Raw genomic sequence first — 24,793 nt, 5'->3', positions numbered from 1 at the left:
TATTGCTGTGCTGCCGTATCGGCACTTCAGATATCTGGACCGGCTTAAAAATTAATAAAATTTATTCTGGCATACGCTTCTTTAACTTGGAGCTGATTTCATTTTAATTTATTATTTGCACACTGCTTATTGCCTGAATGGACATCGAAAACTGGGTATCATATCATTCTCCTCTTCTTCACAACAAGATAATAATGATAATTCAATCTAAAGTGATATATTTCTATTCTGTTTTTTTTTTCTTAAAAGTTTCCCTCCGTTTTCTGGGAAAGACTTCAAAAATAAAGAACTTGTAACCTTCTAGAGGAAAATAAGACACAGTGTACATTGGTAAGGCATCTCTGGGTATAGGATTATTCCTTTAAAACATTACAAATAATGGACATTAATGAGGCAAGGTGAGCCAACACTTCGTACCTGTAACACAAATAATAGATATCTAGTAGGTTGTACTGCCAGTCAATGGGAAACCTGAAAGTTGCATTCTAACAGGTAAAGGCTGGTATCTTTCCAGCACAGCAACCTCCGTTTTCATGAAGGGGAGCACTATGGGTAAAGCATACTTCTAAAATAATGAACTCATTAGATTTCTAAAAATTGTTCTGGGGAATGTTTGCCTCCAGCATAGCACCTCAAGTACACTCTTGCTCTTGGAAAGGACAGTATGATAGACAAGGTCACTGTTGCCAGCTTGCTGCTGATCCCTGGGGAAAAGATGCTACCTTCTTCAAGTTGTTGAGGCAAATCTTTTTTTGAAAACCCCAGAATGCAGCTATTTACTAGGGATGCCAACCTATGGATTGTACCTAGAGATATTCCTGAATTACAAGTCATCTCCAGGCTACAGAGATCAGTTCCCCTGGGTAAAAATGGATGCTTTGGTAGGTAGACTGCATGGCATTGTATCCCATTGAGGTCCCTGTCTTCTCTCATAGAATCATAGAGTTGGAAGGGACCTCCTGGGTCATCTCCTCCAATCCCACCCCCCACACTATGCAGGACACTCACATCCCAATCGCTCGCTCATCTACTGTCACCTGCCACCCCCTTAAGCCTTCAAAGAATCAGCCTCCCCGTCAGATGTCTATCCAGCCTCTGTTTAAAAATTTCCAAAGATGGAGAACCTACAATCTCCCCGAGGGTATAATGCCATAGAATTCACCTTCCAACTGGCCATTTTCTCCATGAGAATGGATTCCTGTCTGCCACAGACCCAAGTTCATGCTGCCAACTTCCACTGCAGAATGGAGATTCAAACTCGTGTTACCCAGATCAGCCGAAATTGCAGAAGATCATCAGTAGCCACATTCTTTTCTGCCCCCATAGCATCAGCTTATGGATAACAGAGTGATAAAAGAGCTGATAAACAAGGAGTATTCACACAGGAAATGGAACCTGTGTGGAGTATATGCCGAAATATAAATGCCAAATAATAATAATAATAATAATAATAATAATAATAATAATAATAATAAGTAGTAGTAGTAGTAGTAGTAGTAGTAGTAGTAGTAGTAGTAGTAGTAGTAGTAGTAGTTTATGTAGTGATGCCTTATTTTATTATGGTTTTGATGTAATCTCATTTACCTTTTGTAAAAAACCCAACACTTTTCTTATGTATGCCAATGAAGGAAGGAAGGAAGGAACGGAAAAGAAAGAAAAGGAAAGGAATATTTATCTTTATAACTCAACCTTCCCATGAGGCTCAGGGTGGGTAACCTCAGATCCCAAAATTACACTTTCACATCACATTAAATGAGCATCCTAAAACAGTTAAACATTTCCCGGCTTCTCTAATGCAGTGGTCCCCAACCCTCGGTCCAGGAACCGGTACCCGTCCGTGTATCAGTCGGTACCGGGCCGCGGCTCCTCCTCATCCTCCTCCCCGGCTGCTGCCTCAGGGGCTGCCCTGCTGCTCTGCCACTGCCTCACCTTTGGTGCTTTCAGCGGCGGCCATGGCTGGGGCTCCCCCTCAATGTGGCACTGCACAGCTGTTGCTGGCAGCGCCCCCCAGCGGGAAGTCAGGGCACTGGCGAGAAAGCAAGTGGAGCAGGTGCTCAGGCAGCAGCGATGTCTCTTGGCAAAAGACTAACCCCCCAGGCCTCAGTAAAATTGTCAAGCGTTGACTGGCCCCCGGTGTTAGAAAGCTTGGGGACCACTGCTCTAATGCATCCACCAATTGACTTGTATATTGAGAAGGATTCCATTCTTTGGATGGTCAGTTTTGATCTCCATTAAATGTGGTTTGTGCTATATTCCTGGCCTCAGCCATAGGCCTGGCAGAAGAGCTCTGTAAACTAGGGAAGGGAAAGTCCGCCTGAAATTGTGATGTGTTTTAATGCTCCATTTGTGTCTGCCAGGGAGACTGTGCTAGGCAACTTCAGAAGTAGTTTCTCAGTTGTTGTTTTTTCAGTCTCTTTTGCCCCCTGCTGAGGAGGGCTGTTAGTACGGTATTCTTAATTTAGTATTCCAGTGATCCTGCGAAGAAAACCAAGACGGTGGCATGTCCCAAGATCATCATGGCAAGTGTGTCTTACACTCCGATGCACCAACTTGATGTGGGCACCTTTGATTAAAAATGTATTTGTTTGTCCAGCAGGAGCTTTTTTAAAACAAAAACAAAACAAAACAAAGACTGAAAGTCTGAACCAGCAGGAGACTGTTGATGTGATTCCATATTTTGTTTCTTCTCTGGATCATTTGAAGCACATGAGATTGTAGGAGCAAAATAGGAAGAGCGGTCTGCCAAGGGACCCACCATTTTCAGCTTCCTTCTGTCACCCTCGGCTAACAAGGCCTGCTAGGCTACTGTTGAAAAACACCATTTTAAAGTAGCCTGTTTGGTGCTCACTTGTTGCCTCCTTGTTACTCTCTGGCACCCTGGAGACACTATTAAATTTCTCCCCCCTCACTTAGGTGACATTTTTAAAGACTTGAATGTAATCTCTCCTTTTAGTTTAATGAGTAATGATGCACCTGGCCTTGTCATAGACAAGGCATATGTCTGAAGCTGCTCATCCTAAGATTTATGGCCTACAGAACTGCCCAAGCTGTGCTGTTTTCAAACACCTTCTGTGACTGATGAGTGAGAAAAGCCTCCACCAACAGCCAAAAGGGAATCTGCAACCCAGAAATCGGGAGGAAGTTGGGACTGAGAAAGACAGCCGGGAAGAAGGTCGAGAATATCCTTGAGGGTAAGGATGTGTTGCTCGTGCCCAAAATCAAGATAATTCATACCGCTGTGTTACCCAATACTATTTGTGAGAGTTGGATAATGAAGAAAGCTGACAGAAAGAAATGCGATTCATCTGTCTTATAATATAGGAGTTTTACAGGTTACCATGGGTTGACGATCAAATCAAGCCTGACCTCTCCTTAGAAGCTAAAAGAACTAAACTGATGCTACGGTATTTCAGTTACATTATGAGAAGACAAGAGTCACTTGAAAAGACCGTCATGTTAGGAAAAGTTGAAGGCGGCAGGAAAAGAAGACCCAACAGGACAGGGGTAGTCAACCTGTGGTCTTCCAGATGTCCATGAGGTTTGCTGGCAGGGGCTCATGGGAATTGTAGTCCATGAACATCTGGAGAACCACAGGTTTACTACCCCTGCAACAGGAGATGAATTGACTCAGTCATAGATGTTGCAAAATCTGATCAAGGCTGTTAATGATAGGATGGTTTGGAGGTCATTAATTCATAGGCTCACCATAAGCCTGAAGGGATTTGATGGTACTTAACATACACAACCAAGAGGACTGCCTTGCTTGATCAGGTCCAATTTAGGGCCAAATCTGAAATGGTGTTATTTAATGGATTGGTGTGATAGACGACACATGCAGCATCTCCCCTTGGAGTATATAATGCCCCACAGGGCTGTTTCATTTTGGGATAAATGATACAGAGAAGCTGTGGTCAGCAACCTTCAGGTGGGGCTAGGAATCCTCCCAGAATTACAACTGATCTCCAGACTACAGAGATCTGTCTTTCCTGGAGGAGATGGCAACTCTGGAGAGTGGATTGAATCAAATCCCTACCAAATTTCCTCCTTCCCACGTTCCCAGACACCACCCCACAAATATTCAGGAATTTGCCCAATTGGAGTGGGCAACCATAGGAAAAGCTGAAGCCCCTTCTCTCCCTGTTGGTTGTGATCCAAACACTGTGTGAGATTAGCTCCAAGGAGTGCCTGTCTGACAGAAGGGAGTGAAAATCTTCCTTCCTTAGGAAGTGGGTGCACACAGTATTTGCATCGGAAAATGTTTACCTTTTATTGTTAAGAAAGGACGCCTCTATAAGCTCTTGAGAGCAGCTGGCAAAAATGTTGTTTATGCAGGGAATTCAAATTCTGCAATTAAAGTTAATGGGATTGGGAGAAGTAGAACAGTAATTTTGGATCACTAAAGAAAGCTTATTTTCTAAGCTCTTCCACTTATTTGGGATTACGGTTTCCAGGTCCCTCTGGTAACTGGTGGGGGATGGGGGAGAATTACCTTGGAGAAAGAGGAAGTCCCAGGCGATTTTGGACAGGAGGAGACATCATCATGCTGTGACATTGTGGTGATGTTCTGATATTTGGGGAAAACTCTATGTTGAAAATGGCTCTTGGCACAGAGTTTTTGTCCAAATAGCTTAGCATCGTCAAAAAGTCATCAGTATTATGACATCACTTCCTGTGCAAAATCACTTGGGCCTTTCTCTTTGTCCTGATCAGTGGTGGGGTGTGGGGTCTGACAGATAGGGATCCCTGCCTCCACCCATGGAGATGGCAACCCTACTTGGGATTTTCCCATCCCAGGAGCTTCCCACTGCCCATTTAGTAGTTGACTGTACACCAAATATAGGAAAGGTTTTTATGCTTCCAAGGCTGAATTCCACACCATCTCAAGTTATGAATAGTCATTATAAGAAAGTGCTATATTTAGAAAACATGTGGTACTGGGGAAATTGATACACTGGAACATGGTTTACTGGATTGTCCCTTTTCCTCAAAAGTGCATGATTTGCGGTATGGTGGTAGGTACATCAGTGGAGAAAAACTGAGGAGACTTTTGGCTGGAGTGAATCTAGTGTTCATTTTGTTGCAAAAAATCTTTACTGTGTTAGTTTTTTGGAGGGGGGGAACCCTCTGTTTTTATTTTGACAAAGGTGTTGTTGTTTTGAGTAGAGATGGCTCTATACCTTCCTAAAAGCTCCCAGGATTGAACAAAGTGAAAGAGAACAAACAATGACTAGGTGGGACAGTGAACTTCATTTTGGAGGGAAAATTTACCTCAGTGTGGGGAAGGGTATGGAGTTATCCATCATAGTTTCATCTGTGGAAAACTCTAGTTTTGATCGTAATTTGATTTTAGACAGAATTTTGTTAAATTGGCCTTGGTGTAGCGGTTAAGAGCAGCAGCTTCTAATCTGGTGAGCTGGGTTGATTCTCTGCTCCTCCACATGCAGCCAGCAAGGTGACCCTGAGTTTGCTTTGAGAATCCTTCCAGCAGTGAAAAGCAGGGTATAAAAACCAAGTCTTCAATCACACACTCTTAGCCTCACTTACATCACAGGGTGTACGGAGTATAAAATGAGTTTGTGAAGAACAATGCAATAAGAAGTAACAATGCAGGTGCAAAAGAAGCAAATTCCTAAAATTTGCTGATTTTACACTTGCATTTCTCCTCATTGCAGAACTCCTTCTCTGTCAGGTTTCTTCAGATTGCTTCCAAACACAAATCTTGACTTGCTGCAAAAGATCGAGTTTAATGAAGTCAAGCAAGTTAACCCAAACAATACTTTGCCAGAACTGAGGTACAAGAAAGCAGGCTCAACATATAACCCCTCAGCCAACTCCCCCTTTTGTGAGAACCCAAGAAATGCAGGAAACCTTCAAAAGTCCTGATAGCCAGGCAATCCAAGGTGACACTTCACATTCCCAGAGCCAAGAGGAGATGGAGGGAGGGGAGGGGAGGGGGGAAGGTGTAAAAGCAAAAGGAAGCAGAGTAGGCAATAAACATGGGCAGAGAACCTTATATCTACATTTCTAACAGTTCCTAATATCTATGGCAGAAGAAGCCTGGCACTTCTGACACCCACCTACATTTTATTATCCCAACAAGCCTGGGTTGTTAGTGAGGCTAAGAGTGTATGATTGGCCCAAGGTCACCTAGCAAATTCCCATGGCAGAGTTAGGATTTGAACTGGCATCTCCCAGATCCCGGACATTCTGACCACTTTACCACATGGGTTTCTGCCTCACTTTGGTGGGTACGTGAGTGGTTCATCCTAGAATACTTAGCTAGGTGAGGAGTTGAGTATCCTTTTCTAAACCTAGCATGTACTCATGTTACTACTTGGGAAATGTCTTACCAAGGGTTGTGCAGTGAAGCACATAGCTCCACTTCTTCCTGGCTTTGGAAACTTCAGTCTCTTTTTGTGACTTCCTCCTTGGAGAGCTCTCTAAAACCGCCCAGTCAGCCAATTTAAATCTGTTTAATACCAGAGCCAATGGAACCCCAAACACCGTTAATGTATTTGGGGATGTGTTCGCGGTTGCTGACAGTTCATTTCACAGGTTCAGCAGCATAGTTTTATTTATGTCTTATTACATAAAGAGGGCAACAGGATGGCTGATCCACATATGGCACTTTTGACGGTAATGCCATGCTGTAGGGTTGCCAGATGGTGCAGTTACACATTTTGGAATTAGGAAACAACCTTTTTAAAAAAAATCTCATGAAGGAAGCGGAACGTGCTGGGATGTTAAGAAATTCCTTCTTGTATTGCCAGCATATGTAATGGCTTTTGGTAGGTGGTCTTTTCATATGTGGCCGCCTAGCATTCTTTTGACATTCATTTCACACATAAGGAAATATTTGGGGGGACAGATTTACTTGCTAAACCATTTACTTAATGTTTTTTTTTATTACCTTATATTACTTTGTCTGTATATTTCTCAGTTCTAATGTCATAAATAGGTGCGGAACAGAAAATGTCAGTCAGGTCAGTAAAGAAAAGCAGCCAAATGAAAGTTATTTTGTTGACAACCATACTGTATTGCATGAGTCAGTGTTTCCAGCAATTTTTGATTGCTGAACTGTATTTTCTTTCCTCGGGATTAAAATTGGATGCCTACCTCACTTGTGTTCTTGGGAAAGCTTAGTTCTAGAATGTCAATTCTGTTTATCCTGAGGGCTGCCATCTTTAATGTCTGTTACAAACTCCATCCTCAGTTCCTTCGGCCTTCTGGGCCTACAACATGGACTGTGACTGGGAGCCAGTAGAGAACAGCATCCTTAACACTGTGGTATTCAAATGTTTAGACCCAGCACCCACTGATTAGCAAGCACCTGACCATAAAGCAGGGGTAGTCAAACTGCAGCCCTCCAGATGTCCATGGGCTGCAGTTTCCATGAGCCCCTGCCAGCGAATGGAATTGTAGTCCATGGACATTTGGAGGGCCGCAGTTTGACTACCCCTGCCATAAAGCATATGAGAGGAGTGATAGCCAGGTTTAGGTCAACCATGGATCAAAATTCTGGAAATGGAAAACCAAGCCAAGCACTGGGAAACGTTCTATCATTAACCCAAGCCAAGAGTCAGTGCCATTTATGACACCCAGGAGAACTTTTGCCCTAGTCCTCTGGTCCTCTGCTGCTGCTCATCCGGTGGTGGGGAAATCGGGGGTCAATTTGGCACCCCAACAAAATGCAATGTTACTGACATAATTATGTTTCTCTAGGATTCACCTCAAACTCTGGCTAAGTCATAGTTTTGAGTGAATCATAAAGTGCACTGCAAACATGATAAAGTCACTTCCAGTTTTATGGCAGAAATGGCATCAAGCATCAGCAAACTGTTGCCAAACTGTTTTCCCATGCCCCCCTCATATAATCATCTTCTGGGTGCAATGGAAGAATTTGTTCCATCAAGGGGTGCTGGCAGAATCTAAGTATGCACATAGGAGAGAGCACCAGCGGCTTAAAGAATAAATTGCCTTGTTGAGAATACTGTAGAAACAACTTTTTAAAAAGAGAGGTCTGAGACACAGCTTACAGTTTTAACTAACTTGTTCTTCATTATCTGAAGGCAAATAGGGAGGAAGTGTGCTCAGAGGAGCAGGAAGTCTCCGATGGAGCCAGTCAGGGGGATATTATTTGAAAACATAACAGAACGTTTCTGATTTAAATCTATTAACTACATATCTCCTTCCTTGCCCCCTGTAGGGTAGTCTTGGTGTAGTGGTTAGGACTGCGGACTTCTAATCTGGCATACTGAGTTCGATTCTGCACTCCCCCACATGCAGCCAGCTCGGTGACCTTGGGCTCGCCATGGCCCTGATAAAGCTGTTCTGACTGAGCACTATATCAGGGCTCTCTCAGCCTCTCCTACCTCACAGGGTGTCTGTTGTGGGGAGAGGAAAGGGAAGGCAACAGTAAGCCACTTTGCGCCTCCTTCGGATAGAAAAAAGCGGCATATAAGAACCAACTGTTTTTCTCCTCCTTCTCCTTCTCCTCGTCCTCCCCCTCCCCCTCCTCCCTTCTCCTTTGTAAGCCATTGAATCATGCACACTACATACTTCGCATATTCCAACAAGGGATGATCTTGTATCTCTGAGGACTGTTCCCTGTAGATGCCAACAAGACTCATAATTGTAAAATCAGATTTCTTTGTAAGGTCTCATAGAGGTAGTAGAAACCACACTCTTTGAACTGAGGACCCTCAGTTCAGGCTCCATATAGTATTCGGAGTCCCAACCCCCATTCCCCACAAGACATAGCATCATGCTAAGTTGCAGATGTCCCACTCAAGCCATGGGTGGGGGCTGGTCATTCCCAGGGGGATATTGCTTCAATATATCGTAGGAGTGGCCCAGGTTCTGGGCTGTCCGAGATAAGGAGAGCTACCAAAGGTGTGGAAAGTGAGGGGCTCAACAGGGGGGTGAGGTACCTGACCAGGAGATGTGAGCTACGTGTAAGACACCCAGGACTGAATGGCTGCCAGCTTACTCTAAACAAAAGGGGTTTGAACAGTACCATAAATATTGAAACATGGTACCCATCATATAGGTGAGGAATCAGATCAAACAGAATCACAGTAAACATGGTAAATCCCACGGGGTTTTGACAGTGTCACTGTCATGCTACTTCACTGCATGAGTAGATACACAGACTAAAGAGCCAGTTTGGTGTAGTGGTTAGGAGTGCGGACTTCTAATCTGGCATGCCAGGTTCGATTCTGCACTCCCCCACATGCAACCAGCTGGGTGACCTTGGGCTCGCCACGGCACTGATAAAAACTGTTCTGACTGAGCAGTGATATCAGGGCTCTCTCAGCCTCACCCACCCCACAGGATGTCTGTTGTGGGGAGAGGAATGGGAAGGCGACTGTAAGCCGCTTTGAGCCTCCTTCGGGTAGGGAGAAGCGGCATATAAGAACCAACTCTTCTTATTCTTCTTCTAAAGGATATAGGAGGCGCCGTTCTGTGGTTGCCAACAAGCAGGAGACTGAGGAGGCAGAACATGGGGAGCATCACTGGCATGTGAATTCCACAAGTAGCATGATGCCTTTCTAGGAATTGCTGGAAATTCTATGGTAAAACCTAGTTTCTGTCGGAAATGGAATAATGTATCACACTATGCAGCTGCAGGCAATAGAAAGTGAGGGTGGGGAATCTCTTCTTCCATCTCTCCCTGCAGTGGCTGAGCTGGATGACATGAGAAAATGTGGGTGGGGGTGAGGGGAGCAATATATAGCATGTGATACCAAGAGGTCATTTCTGGTGCAACTCCAAAGTTATATCGTTTTGTTAGGATGTGATCTCAGATTTACCCATAACTCTGAGGTTAAACCATAGATTCCTCAGCTTTCTACAAATTTAGGATGCCTCTGGGCAGACTTCTTAGCTTTGGAACTGGTTCTTAGTTACCATTATCAGGGGGGGGTGTTTTTATGACAGGGGTAGTCAACCTGTGGTCCTCCAGAGGTCCATGGACTACAATTCCCATGAGCCCCTGCCAGCAAATGCTGGCAGGGGCTCATGGAAATTGTAGTCCATGAACTTCTGGAGGACCACAGGTTGACTATCCCTGCTCTACGAGGTTGTCTGTGAGACTCATGTGGGACAAAATAATTCAAAATTATGTGTTTGGTCAGATAATGGTTAGACCACATTCACTGTTCTTAAGCTAATAATGGATGAGATAAGGGCCTAAACAGACTGAATTTTAACAGATTGAAGGGTCTGGCAGGGGAGATTTTTTTTTAAGTCCTCAAACTGGTCAGAGTCAGCCTTGAGAATCAGCTAGGTTATGTTAAAAATGTAGCTGCACAGGTCCTGTCAGAGACCCCATGGAGAGCACATATGTGACCAGTTCTCCAACAGTTGTACTAGTTACTGACTGAGTTCTGGATCAGGTTTAAGGTGCTGGATTTAAACTTTAAGGACTTAACACAGTCTGGGACCTTCATACCTGAGGGACTGTCTGTTCAAATATGTCACCCAGAGGGCTCTCTGTTCAGCCAATTCCAACCAGTTGGTGATGCTCATCCCCAGAGAGGTGTGCTCAATCTTAACCAGAGTCAGGGCCTTTTCGGCTCTTGGATAAAACGAGTAGCTGGGATTTCAGGAAAAGATGCCATCACAACTGGGAGACTGAGGTGATACACTAGTACTGGGGCAAAAACTTCATGATAGAAGCCAAATTTTCCATAGAGTTTTTACCCACATACCAGAGTTTCACGCTGACATCCTAAATGAGATGAAGCCACTTCCAGGTCATGTGGGCAGTGACAATGGACACATCACTGTGCATCAGCTGGGCTTCCTGCTGTTCCCAATATATCCCTTCACCCTCCCTGTGTTTCCTGGAAGGACCTGGTGATCTGAGGGGATTGAAGGCAGACTGGCAGTTCAAGTCAGCATTTACTTCTGCTATGTTTGAGTCCTTGTCCTTCATTTAATGATATTTTCATCACAAGTGCTCTGTGTGGGAGGGGATCTGGTAGGTTTCCTTAGTCACCAGAATCTGGTTAAAGAGCAATGACAAAATAGAGGGCCATGGAGTTCCTTTTACATTCATGAAAGTGTTAGCTGTCACTGATGACTTGTTTAAGTTTGCATGAGAGTGAATGCATGTTCTGTAAACATAAGAATTGTGAAGACTAGGTCAAGGCTTTTTTCTTCTTCTTCTGCAATATGCCTGTGTTAGTAGCTAAACTTCAACCCATCCCATTGAGACTTAATCAAAAAGCATATAGCTGGCTTTTATTTTTGTATCTTTCCATTTATTTGGGCAAAAAATAATAAATACAGCTAAGTGCTACTCCTACCCCCAAAATGTATTGTGTGAGTGTTGGAACCATCCTGGTATTTATTTCTTAGATATTGTTGTCTGAATGGTAAAGCTGACCCACACATACTTTATAATTTCCCTGCCTCTTAAGAGAATAATGCCAATGTTCTGATCAGCCTGTGCGGATGAATAGCCATGGAAATGTTTCCATGCATGGAAGGAAGCATTTGCATAAGTACCTTCATATTTGTGGAATCAATAGTAGTTGTTGAGATGCACTAGAGACCTGAAGGCCAATATTCTTGCAGGCAGAATCAGAATCACAGAGTGGGAAGACCCCACAGATGACAATCCAGTCCAGCCCCCCACCTTCTCGAGGTCTTAAAAATAACACATTCCTAACAAGTACTCCTAAAATCTTCCTCCTAACAACTTTCAATGAAGCAGACTCCAGCACCCTTCGAGGCCGCATATTCTATCTACGAACAGTCCTATTGATCAGAAAATGCTTTCTCATATTTAAGTAGAACCTCCTTTCCCGTAATTTGATCCCATTGCCCCTGGTGCTTGTCTCTAAAGCTGCAAGAAACAAGTTGTTCCTCTCTTCAACCTGTCTACCTTTTATGTAGATTCAAGTGGGTAGATGTGTTGGTCTAAAGTAGCAAAACAGAAATGGAGTCCAGTACAGCTAATTAGTCCTTTTGAGTTCAGTTGTAGTTCACAAAAAACATTGGAGAAATAAAACGACAGCTGAACTCAAAAAGACTGATTAGTTTTTTTAGCAAAGAATAGCCATACTGCATAATTTGGATATTATGACACAGTTTACTAATTTACTTTTGCCTTATATCTGAACTCTTATGACCCTTGTTCCATTTTGTCTGAGGAAGAGTGAATGCACCCGAAAGCTCATGTCTTGAATAAATCTTTGTTGGTCTTAAAAGTGCTATTGGACTCAAGTTAAACATAGTAGTTTATGTAGTTAAACACCATGATATCACCCCATGCCCTATTCTCCAAGCCACACATACCCAACTCTTTCAGCCTTTCCTTATAAGGCATGACTTGTCAATATCTTTCCTGAATTGAGGTGCCTAGAACTGGACAGAATATTACAATTGTGGTATAACCAATGCAGAATCGAGTGGTATTACAGACTCCCTTGCTCTAGATTCTGTGCTGCTAACAAGGCAGCCTAATATTACATTAGCCTTCTTAGCTGCTCATCTTCTTTTTATTGTCCACCAGAACTCCTAAGTCTCTTCTATATTAATATCAAGCCAGGTATCTCCCTCTTTATATTTATGCATCACATAATCATTTCCCAAATGTAATATCATTTCCCAAATGACTATTACATGATTCTATGATTCTATGATTCTATTCTATTCTGGAACAGCAGAGCACCAACCTTGAACAGAAGTCTTTCCATCAGTCAGGCCTGTTTTGAAGACTTCCAATCTGACAATGATTGTTGCCTCACTTTCTGGTTTTCTTTTTCTGGGCAGCGTGAAGTGCAGTGTGGAGACCCTGAACTGGCTGATGACATTCCATATACAAACATGGGCTAGCTCTGCTCTGGTTGGGCCGTTGTCCTGACCAAGCAAAGCCCCCCACCCATTCTGAATTTTCTAATTGGTCTGGGAAGGAATATTTGAATCCATGCCGATATGACTTTTGGATTTTGTGTGTCTGTTAGCAGCACTTAGTACAGGGGTGTCCAAACTGTGGCTCTGCAGATTTCCATGGACTACAATCACCATGAACTCCTTCATGATAACTTGATAGCTTTGCAAGCAGAGACTACAGAATCACAGTGTCTATAAACACAGCAACTTTTGTAGAGGGGAGATCTTTGGTGTCCTTCGGTGAATTTCAGAAAAGGCACTCAAGTCGAAAGCTAATCCCTGCAGACAGTGCCCAGTGATACACACACACACAGAGGAAACTGGGGTTGCCAGCTCTGAGCTGGAAAAAACCTGGAGGCTTTGAGGCTGGAAACAGGAGTGCATGGAATCTGGGGCTTGGAGGGACCTCCATGGAGTATAATGCTATGGATTCCACCCTCTAAAGCAGCCATTTCATCCAGGGGAACTTATTTATTTATTTATTTATTTATTTATTACGGTCATTGATCAGCATCAAAGTATCTACAGACATACATTCTTACAGCATTTTAACAGATACTTAACTGATACTTGTTGGTGAGCTGTAAAACCAGGGGATCTTCAGGATCCACTGGGAGACTGAAATCCCTGGCTGCATGGAAGACTTACTGAGGGAGTGAGGCCCTGAAGTTGCTAATATGAGACTAACTGCCCATGCCCTGTGACCTTCTGCTCCCTGGGTCCTGCATTCTAAACATTTTGAATAGAAATAAACGGTTAAATTGAAAAGGACTTGGGTTTACACTGCCACTTCCAGTACAAGAAGTGACATCACATGGTAGAGTTGGGGAGGAGAATCCCAGATTTCCATGTTGGTACAATGACATCACTTCTGGGTTTGCCCCCATCACAGTCCCTGCTAATTCCCTGCCAATGGCTGGCAACCCTAGCTTTAATCCTTGCAGAAGGGTGTTGTAAAGTTGCCAGAACTCTCCCCCCCCCTCCCCCAGCAAGGCATAATGTTATTAGCTGTTGAAATCGTTCACAATATATTGAATGCTGGTCATTTTTTGTTGTTGTTGCCTGTGAGTGTAAACAGTGTTACTGATTAAAATAGTGAATCTCTTATGAATCTTGAAAAAGTATTGAGCGGATATCGTTTTTCAATAATGCAAAACAAAGATTTCGAGGGATGTTGGGTACAGAATTTAGCAGCAATGTCGCTGGTTTGGATGGAATTTGTTTTCCTTGCCCAGCTCACATAATCCTCACCACTTGATCCCAATAACAGGAGGCATGTTTGAAGACGAGAGCAGAAAGTTTTATACCTGGCTTCTCTCAACCTTATGCAGTCTCAACATGGCTTACAATCACCTTACCTTCCTCTTTTTTTGTGAGGAAGGTGAGGTGGAGAGAGTTCCGAGAGAACAGTGACTGAGATCCCCTAGCTGACTTCATGTGAAGGAGATTGAGGAATCAAACCCAGTTCTCCATGTTAGAGTTTGGAGACTATTTCCCAACCCAGAGCTTGGCAACCCTAACACCATGAAAGTGTGCTACAGTTTCCAGCAGACTGCTGGTCAGGGCAACCCTATGAGTGAGAGAATAGGGAAGTTCAAAGGACATGAAGTCCCTGTTTCCATCAGCAAAGTGTCTCAGCTATACAGATGTTGCCATGCTGCACCAGTGCTGCAGCCAGATATAGTGGGATGTTGCTTTATGCCAGGGGTGGCCAAAATGTAGCTATCCAGATGTCCATGAACTACAATTCCCATGAGTCCCTGCCAGCACATAAAAATATTATAATTATGCCAAGCATAGACCTAATGCGACCCTGACCACACACATTTTGGCCAAACAGCCTTCTTGAGTTATTAGATGTCATGTTGACATAGTGATTACATAATGGCTCCTGATTGCTATATTAACACAATAGGTTCTAAAAGTCAGGCCAAGTTGAAATTGTTATAATCAATATCTGTGACTCAAGGTGGAGATGTAATTTCAGAGGACTTATGTAGATAAACTTCTGCTCCCATTAAGAATACCTTTCTGTTAAGGTATTCTAATATTATACCTTCTTATCTTGGGCAGAGTCTGCTCTTACTTTGTTTATTCCATTGTCAATCCTGTTGAATTAAGATCGATTTGAACTTGGGTCTTCCTTCCCCCCCCCCCCCATTGAAACAGAAAAGTGTTCTGCACGTGGTTAGGGTAGTTCAGAAGGGGGAGGAGCCAAGCCTCTTTCTTTTCTTGAAGGGAGGGGGAGAGGAGCCAAGCAGGGAGCCTCTTTCTTTTCTTGGAGGGGGGGGGGGGAGAGATGATCAAAGAAGGCAGAGGTGGGAGAAAAAAAATCCAAGACTGACAGAAGTTGAGAGAAATTAGGGGCTTCTCCTTTAAGGTAAGCTTGTCTCATGAGCAGCTTTGGCCAATCAGGGGTTCTCTACCACGGAGCAAAGCCCAGATTCAAAACAGCCTGCTTTCTCAATTCAATTCTTAAAACATTGAGTATTAAAAGCACTCTAAGATATTGCACAATAAAGGCAGGGTCACTCCGGACCGATCCTTCTTGTTGCAGAAGGAAAATTTAAATCGCCCAAAATCAAAACGGAAATAGCATTCTGTGTAGATGGCAGGGACTGACCTGGGATTGGAATAAAAGCTCCGTGCAGTTTACACCCTGGTCCAAGGGAATATAATGTAGATGCAGCATGTGGACACTGTTCTGTAGTTTAAATATATTTATAATAAATATACAAATAATTTCTTTATATTTAAGAATAAGCATGTTATATATTGAGATACAGCATTATTAGGCCCTTTAATTTGAATGTCTTTAACCTTTGGTTCTTTGATTGTTGATTATTTGGGTTAAGTTTATTCTCCACCTTTTCCTCATCTTGTTTTGTACCATGCCTAAGAGTCCACCCTCCGAAGCACCCATTTTCTCCAAGGGAACTGTTCTCAGTAGTCTGGAGCAAGGTTTTAATTCCAGAAGATTTGCAGGCCCTGCCTGAAGGCTGGCATCCCTAGAGTTGACTCAGAAACACTTTTGCAGAAGAAAAAAAAATACTGCTAATTCTGTCTTCCACATTACTTGCTTTTAAAAATCTAAGTAAATGTAAGCATCTCCAGTGACTGTCTAGCCCAGCGGTCCTCAATGAGCTTCCTTTGAAACCATATTTGCATTTTGTTAAGTTCATATGAATAGATTCCAAATTGATTAGCTTCACAGGGGTGGGGGTGGGGACATCAAGTCAGCTTTACATGTTTTGAAAACCTTTTGATTCTTTGGGAGCTTTTTCTAGGGGTTCCCCCTCTCCCTTTGACAAGAAGTCTTCAAAAAAGCAAAAAAAATTGCTTTCAAAGGTACCATATAAATGGGGAGCTCATCCGCTCTGTCTAAAGAGGCCTTATTAATGTGGCGGCTCCATAGCCTGAGTGCATGCATATGTCGTATTATGTGACAGAGCATTGTTTGCTGTACAGCCTTCTGGGTTCAGACATGTGTCACTTCAGATAACTAAGCTTGTAGGGCCAGAGCATACAATTCCTTTTGACATTAGGTCTGCAGTCAGGAAGCCAGCTGATTAAGGCAACCTCACAAATACGTTGGATTATTCATGTTTACTTTGTGGGATGACTTTGTTAAAGAGGTTTGGGCTCTTTAGCTTGGAGAAATGACGACTGAAGGGTGACTTGATAGAGGTCTACAAAATTATGCCTGCGATAGAGGAGATAAAGAAGCCCTTTTCTCCCTTTCTCACAATACGAGAACTTGTGACAACTAGATGAAATTAATGAGCAGTAGGCTTAGAACAGAGAAAAGGAAGTCCTTCTTCACCCAAAGATTAATGAACAGGTGGATTTTACTGCCACAGGCAGTGGTGGCAGTTACAAGCTGTCAAAGCCCAGTTGAATTTCCGGTAAGCAGACACTTTGATGCAAAATAAATTTCTTTATTGTAGAAATAGACGTACTGGTGCAAGGAGTTTCCTTGCTGAAACTGAATCACAGCCAAGTCAGCAAACCTATAAGGCTGTCATGACCCTTCTCCCCAAACCAAATTTTGGTCTACAAATAACAGGTGCAAAACCCCTTAAATGCTAGATGTGAGACTCGTTCGTAGTTTGTGGGCTCCCGTGAGTACAGAGATTTTTTTTCAGCAATGGCCGTACCACTGCCCCTTTCAACCCCCCGTCCCCCAGGAATTCTCCCATTCAGAGGGAGAGATTGATCATCTCCCAGAGAGGGGAATCCTACCTTTGGATCAGTTGTTTTAAGTATTCACAATGGGCAGGGGTCTAAAGGCCAGGTGGACAGCTGTGCTGAGGCTAGCATCCTGTCCACTTCAGCCAGGGAGAGTCATCTTAAGTCACTCAATGTTCCCTCCAGGTTGGCTATCTCAGAAATTATGTGGAAGGGGTGGCAACAGGGGAAATAGAGGTATCTCATGAGTCTGTTGAGGTTCCTCACTATACAATGGGATCTGATCCAGGACCAGCAGGGTGAGGGAAAGCAGGAAATTATTATAGGGGCAAATAAAATTCAGTTGTCTGGTGGGTGGAAAGGGGAGAGGTTGGAGGGTTTTCATGGAAAGAAGGGAGGAAATTATACTGGAGGGGAAATGATATGCCTCCTGCAAGTCCTTGGGGGTGTCCCACTTCTATTTTCTATTAACAAAAAAAAAACAAAAAAAAACAGGCAGTATTTGCAGTGTCATGACCACGGGATAGGATTCGGCAGACATCACTGGGAACAGAGTGTCTGTACTTCTAAAAGCACTTAAGAGAATGAAGTGTTTGGCTCCCACTGGAATTTGGGCAGCTACAGAATTAAATGCCTTTCCTGAATAGCTTACCAGACAATGCTTATGCAAATACATGGGAGCAGCATTTTGCAAGAGCCCTGCAGAAGAAAAGAGTACTATTAAAGGGGACCTGTGCAAACATAATTGCTATATGTTTTCCCACAATCTCAAAGGAGCAAAGAAGAGCCCCCCTTCCCTCCCCTCCCCACCCCACCGCAGTTCATGAAGATACAGCTGCCATCCCAGGTCTGGGTGCTGGCTGGTTTGCTTGGCTCCCTGTTTGTCAAACACGAACTAAATTTGTTTTTGTTTTTTCCCCCACAACAATAGGTTCAATAGTTTATTTCTTGATTTATATGCTGCCTCTCTTGGTTGTCCATCTCAGGGCAGTATACAAAGTCTGAAAACTCAATAAAACAGGGGTACAGAAAAGACTGCATCTTTGATGCATGGGTATTTGGCAGGGTATATTGTTGTGTTCCTTACTTCCCATGCAGCACCTGATTGAGTTCTGCTAACCCCAGTGTAGTGGCTAAGAGTTGTGGACTCTAATCTGTCAGAACTGGGTTTGATTCCCAACTCCTCCTACAGCTGCAGCCAGTTGGATGAACTTGGGCCTGTCATTAAGATTGTCAGTTTCCAAGTGGTGGAAGTTCTCCACTATTACGACTACGGTTGTACACTCTGGAGCACTTTGGCCGCTTCGGTGAGCACCCAATGTGCAGAGGGGAGGGGCGGTGACAGTGCACCAGCCGGCACCCATACTGCACCTGCATTCGGGCACCGGCTGGTACTCCACCACTGGCACTGCCTCTCCCCTCCGTGCCACAGCACTGCCTACCTCGGGATTCAGGGCTTGCCGAAGCGGCCAAGCACGCCAGGGCACACAACTTTAATTACAGCTTACCTCCAGGGAACAGCGTTCAGGTCATCTGGAGAAAATGGCTGCTTTGGAATGGTCTTATATGTCACCAAAGTCCTTCCTTTCCTCAACCCACCCTCCTCGGGATCCACCCCCAAAATCTCCAAGCATTTCCCAACCTGGATCTGGCAACCATACCAGTTCTTTCAGACCTTTCTCTGCCCTCAACTTCCTCTGGAAGGTGCCTGTTATGGGGAGGGGAAGGGAAAGACAATTGTAAGCCACTTTGAGACCTCCTGAAGGTAGAGATTGATGAGGTGTAATATCAATTCTTCTTCTGCGGTTTAACAGTCTTGCTTGGTAGGCAATTGTTTAAACAAGCAAATTGCCTACAAATCATATAAACCAGTCAGAAGTGTATGAAAAGATGAAGAGTTGGCTCTTATATGCTGCTTTTCTCTATCTGAAGGAGTCTCAAAGCAGCTTACAGTCGCCTTCCTTTTCCTTTCCCCACAACAGACACCCTGTGAGGCAGGTGAGCCTGAGAGCCCTGATGTTACTGCTCGTCAGAATAGGTGTATCAGTGCTGTGGCGAGCCCAAGTTCACCCAGCTGGCTGCATGTGAAAGAGCAGGGAATTAAATCCAGCTGTACAGATTAGAATCGGCCCTCCTAACCACTATACCAAGCTGGCTCTTGTTTCAATCAAATTCTACCCTTCCAAGTTAAAGTAGTCCATAGCAATGCTAATGGCTGCCAATTTATTTGAACTGTTAGCATCTTTGTACACATGCAGTTGGGGGAATTAGCAAATGGTTCAACAGTCCTTTGCCATCGCTTGGGATGAACCAAACTGAATGAGTGAGAGGCTTGCATTGGCTCATGTCTTTGAGCATGGTACATCCAACAGTCAAGTGTGCTCATGGCTATATTTGCAGCATCCCCAATCCCTAACTGGTATATAGTTCTTGTTAGTGAAAGGGAAAGTGTCATCCAATAAGCTTCCTAGTACAGTGGGGACTTGAATCCAGGTCTCCCAGGTTCTCATTGAGGCTGTAAATACTACATCACACTTGCACTTTCTCTATATCCCTTGGATTCTACCCTGAGGCTTGCTGAAGCTATCATGAGTTGGTCAGCTGCCTCTGCCTCTGTGAATGAGAAAGAGGAACTCGGAGCTGTACCAGTGGAATGCCCATCAGAGCAGCTGGATTTAGAGGCAGGACCAGCCAAAAGATCTGAGGCCTGATGGTTCTGGCAGGGGAAAAAGAGACAGAAATCAGTTTGTCTCTCACTTCCAGGGTTTCCTGAGATGGCATAGTATCAAAGACAAAAGTGGGGTTAAGGTGTGCTCCATTGTTAGCACAGCATCAATCACCCAGAATTGATCAAGGGCCAAGTTCTTAGTAAGTCAGAACACCTGGGTTTCAGCCATGAGTCAGCTAATTAGGCTGATAAAAGGGAGATGCAGAGGAGAGCTAATTTGTGGGAGCAACCTTTTGTACACACTTTTGTGGCTTTTGGTAAGTAAAGTAGTGTTTGAGGCCATGCTGATAATCTTGTGTTTGTTTTTCAGGAAGAGAGCCTTATATCCTGATAGCCTGCTTTGTCTGTTGACCTTGAATTTTTGTCCTTGCTACTTTGAATAGAACACCTAGCTCTAGACCTCCTTGTGGACTGCTTTGTTTATTACCTTAATAACATTCAGTTGCCTTTGTGCCTCCTGAAAGCTGCTAGGTAGAGTAAAAGCATCAAGCTCTGATTTGAATGTAATATTTGATTTATTATCATTGCTTGTGTCCATTCTGAAGACTATATTAGCAAACACCAGGCGTATCCTGAGGACACTGTCCATGGAACTGGAGTTGATGGGTCAGATCCCAAACTGGATAGAGCTGAGGGAATGCTCTCTGATGAGCATTTTTGAGTTTGACTCCTTCCTAATTCTTTCTTCTCAAAGCTGGTGGACCTCAAGCGTGCTTAGTTTTTACTGAACTGTATTTCAGATTTTTCTCTTGCTCCTTCTATATTTTTCTTCTCTCAAAATTCCTCCCCTTAATATTCCAGATTTTTCTCTTGCTCCCCTTAATTTGAAGATGTTGGGGTTGAGTTGCTTCCTTTCCCTCTCTCATGACATCAGTCAATTATAGAGCCCATTTTTCCATTGTGAAGCTTGAACCTAAAAAGTGTTAGTTCCTGTCTGTTGATTCCACTCAACAGTTTCGAGGCATCCTCCATTTTGGCTTCATCTGGATTATTGCAATCTTCCATTTGTCTATCCTTCATATCTTTGTTTTTGAGCCTCTTTTTTTCAGTTTTCTATTTTTTTGGCACAGCTTGTTCATTCTCTCGCAGAAATAAAATTGCTTTGGATTTCTTTGCATGGTGTCTTTTTCTTTTTCATATTCAAGATTGCTTCCCAACTTTGAAATGCTTTCAATTTCTAGTTTATGCTTATCTTTCATTTTTAACTTCTGTATGTTCACCTTTGTTTGGTCATTGTATTCCTTTGCATGTCACAAAGCCTCATATTTGATCTATTTTATGTCTTTGTATTTTCTCCTCCCTACTTTTTATTAGTGGAATTCAGTTTCAGGTGATATTGTCAGATGATCTTATTCCCTTGTCAAACTGTTTATAACACCTCTGATTAAGATGCTATGGTTTTAATTTTGAATATTGCCTTCTTCTGGTCTTCATTAATTTGTTTCTGTTGACTATTTTAAATATTAAGCCTACCAAAGGAAGCGAAGGAGGAAGCCTTTTTGCTGATTTCCGAGATGAAACATCAGGCTGTTGAATTTGTGGGGGGTTCTTAAGAGAATGTGAATTTTGGTTATGTATTTATTTATTATTATCTCACCCCTCCCTCAGAATGGGATTCAGGCATCTAACAACAGAACAATTTAATAACAATTAAACTCATAATTTCAATAAAATACAATTAAAGAGTTAATACACCGGAAACTAACACCTTTGACATAAAAACCAACAGCTGTGATACTAAGAGACCCCCAAATTACATTAGAGGAATGCCTGCTGGAATAAATTTGACCTACATGACCTAAGGAATGTGTCTTTGCAGACAGAGCATTACCCTCCAGGTTGGGTCACTATGGAAGACATCCTCATTTTTTGTCATGTTCAGTCAAGTGAATTGCGGGGCAGGCTGGTGGTCCAAAAGCAAATGTTCAGTAGAACAAAAACACCATGGGTGGTCCTAATAGTGCCTTTTTGTCACTGGGTGTATTTTTTTTTTAATTGTACAGTATTGAGCTTGAATTATTCATGGCTTTAACAAGATTAATTGTTAGCTGTCAAGGCAGCTGGTGCCAGGGAAAGACACAACTACTTTAAAAAATTGGGGTTTAGGTCTGTGCTTTGAGTTTTGTAGAGAATATGGTTCTTTAGGCACTTAAAGAATAATTTCTATTATTTGTACACTAGGGGCAAAGCCCGTTGTATCCAAGAATACAACGGGCGCTAGAGCTTGGCAGTGGGAAGAGGAAGGGGAGGAGTTGTCCAGTCTGTAAGGGCATGGGGTTGAATGTGTGTGTTGTATGGGAGGTTGTGATGACATGGTGGCAAATGAGGGTATGGGTGTGGAGATATGGGTGTCAAGAACCTGTGGTGTGGACTGTTCGTTGAGTGTGGGAGAGGACTTAGCTTTGGGAATTTTGGCATAGTGGTTACAGATGAGCTTTCCAGAGCCATGTCATCAGATATGTGAAGGGAAAATCAGACTGGAGACTCTTCTTAGGGGAAGATTACATGGCAACCAATTCTTCCTAGTTGTGCATCATTTCCCTTCTTGAATTAGACCACATTCATCAAAATGCCCCTCTGCCCTAATACACATGGGGTAGTCACAGTACACAGGTGTCCACCCTGTTCTTTCTTTTCCATTTTTTCACTGTTGATAAAATGTTATGTGCCCACATGCTTCTTTCATGGTTGTTCCTTAGAAGAACGGATTTTTGTACCCTATTGCTTACTACACAAAGGAGTCTCAAAGCGGTTTACAAACACCTTTTCCATTCGTCTCTTCACAATAGTAAACCTGTGAGGTATGTGGGGTTGTGAGAGATCTGAGAGAACTGGGAATGGGCCGCAGTGACCCAGCAGGCCTCAGGTGTCTCAAAGCATTTTCCAATCGTCTTCCTTTTCTCTCCTCATAGCAGACTCCCCATGAGGGAGGTGAGGTAGCGAGACTTTCAGGGAAGCTGGCAACCCTAAGAGGAAGACTCTCTGTGCACAGCAGTCTTGACCTTAGTAAGGTTCTTAATACTGTTTTTTATTTGCCAGGCCAAGGTTATTTGCCAGACATTTACTTGTTCTCTATTGACAGTTTCAGGCTGTAAATATTTATTTAGAACTTCCTGCACTTTCCAGACTCACAGGACTGATACTTACCACCTCCAAACCTACAGGAATATTTCCAGCTCAGGTGTAGCCAACCTCCAGGTGGGGCCTGGAGAGCTCCTGGAATTACAGCTCACCAGCAGAGTACAAAGATCAGCTCCCAGGCAGAAAGGGCTACTTTGGACAGGGTTGTGGTAGAGAAGAAACATTTAAGGCCTCCCACACAGGTTGTTGTTGAATTGAAAGACTTGAGGCCTACTGCACAGGGTTGTTGTGCAGATGAAACAGGAGACAAAAGAGCCAGTTTCTTCTGCAGAATATTGCTGTGCAGTGACCTCAAATCTGCAGAGAGTTGCAAAGAAGAAAGACACATGGCTTGGCTGTGTCTAACCTCCGAGCAGAGCAGTATTTTAAGTGAGAAGGGGCTTTTCTGTGGCCTCCCTGTCAGCCAACTGTTTGGCAGAAGGGGAAAGTCTCCCCTCCCCCTCAAAAGGAATGCCCTCAGGCTCCCCTGTGTTGCTCTCTGAAGGAAAATGCCTCCCTCCCCTCAGTCAGGGGCTGTCAGAGGCTCCTTCACAGCAGGCCTGAAGGGGGGAAGGGGAGGGAGCACACTCACCAGCCTCCTGCCAGCTCTGTCAGGGTTCTGAGGCAATTTGCAGTTGGACATGACAGCCTTTGGGCAAAAAGGGCTGGCGCAGCCTGTGTTCTCATCCCCCTTGGCAGCCCTACTGACCTCATCTCCCTGCGGAGGTCAGGAGCAGACTGGCAGCCATACTGGGCTGGGTGAATGGAATTTTGATCTGTCCTGTTGAGGGGCCAATTGGAAGGTGCCTCCCCATTAGCCACTTGGCCCTTGAGTGGCACTTGGAGGGGTGAATCAGGAGCCGCTTTGCGGCTCCTGATTCACCCCTCTGAGTTTTTATCATGGACAGAGCCCACCCTAACTCCTCCCCAATAGCCCTTAGGGCTTTATTTTATCCGCTCCGCAGGAGTGGTTAAATATTATAGAAATGGTGATGATGTGAAAATATATGTCTTAGCACTGGGAAATTTCTAGCCATCTGCAAATGGTTTAAAGTGTGTGTGTGTGTGTGTATGTGAGTATGAGTCAAAATGAAGAAGAGTTGGTTCTTATATGCCGCTTTTCTCTAACCGAAGGAGGCTCAAAGTGGCTTACAGTTGCCTTCCCTTTCCTCTCCCCACAACAGACACCCTGTGAGGGAGGTGAGGCTGAGAGAGCCCTGATATTACTGCTCAGTCAGAACAGCTTTATCAGTGCCATGGGGAGCCCAAGGTCACTCAGCTGGTTGCATGTGGGGGAGCACTCCTAACCACTATACCAAGCTTGCTCTCTACACTGAGATGATAACCATGGGGAAAATCAGCTGTTTTCTATCCCCTAACCCATAGGATCTGGAAAGAGGAAAGACATATCAATAAATCATTAAATATTTACAACTATTTAGAAATATGTGCAAGAAATTTTGCAGCAGCTTCAAGTATTTCGTATCCTTAGAAAGCAACAATTTAAAGATAATAGCATTTCTAGAGCACGGAACAGCAGTATTAACAAAATCTCCCAATGTATTACATTTAATTTTAACAAACAAGGGACAGCATTAATAGTACACATGAGATGGTTTTTATTGCCCCAGAAGCACAAGAACACTGAATGTTTTTTCAGCCTTTCAAACCATTCAGCTTTTGGAAGCAAATTGGTACTAAAATTCAGTGTCTTTATTTGGGATTTTGCAAATTCATCAAATAGTTCAACAAAAATTTAGTCCAGTAGCACTTTTAAGACCAACGAAGATTTATTCAAGATTTATTTAAGATCCTTTGTTGGTCTTAAAGGTGCTATTGGTCTCAATTTTTGTT

General features: G+C 43.5%; 1 long non-coding RNA gene across 1 annotated transcript in view; it reads left to right on the top strand.

Moving 5' to 3' along the window:
• Nucleotides 1–24,793, top strand: part of LOC143844315 (uncharacterized) — a 36,294-nt gene that overhangs the window by 5,573 nt on the left and 5,928 nt on the right. The window contains exon 2 of the long non-coding RNA XR_013233947.1: nucleotides 3,037–3,191. This is a non-coding gene — a long non-coding RNA (uncharacterized LOC143844315). The remainder of the gene's footprint in view (nucleotides 1–3,036; nucleotides 3,192–24,793) is intronic.

This window comes from Paroedura picta, chromosome 9 (assembly GCF_049243985.1).
Source record: "Paroedura picta isolate Pp20150507F chromosome 9, Ppicta_v3.0, whole genome shotgun sequence".
NCBI lineage: Eukaryota > Metazoa > Chordata > Lepidosauria > Squamata > Gekkonidae > Paroedura > Paroedura picta.
Note: the sequence above shows the minus strand (reverse complement) of the source record. Positions and strands in the feature narration are given on the sequence as shown.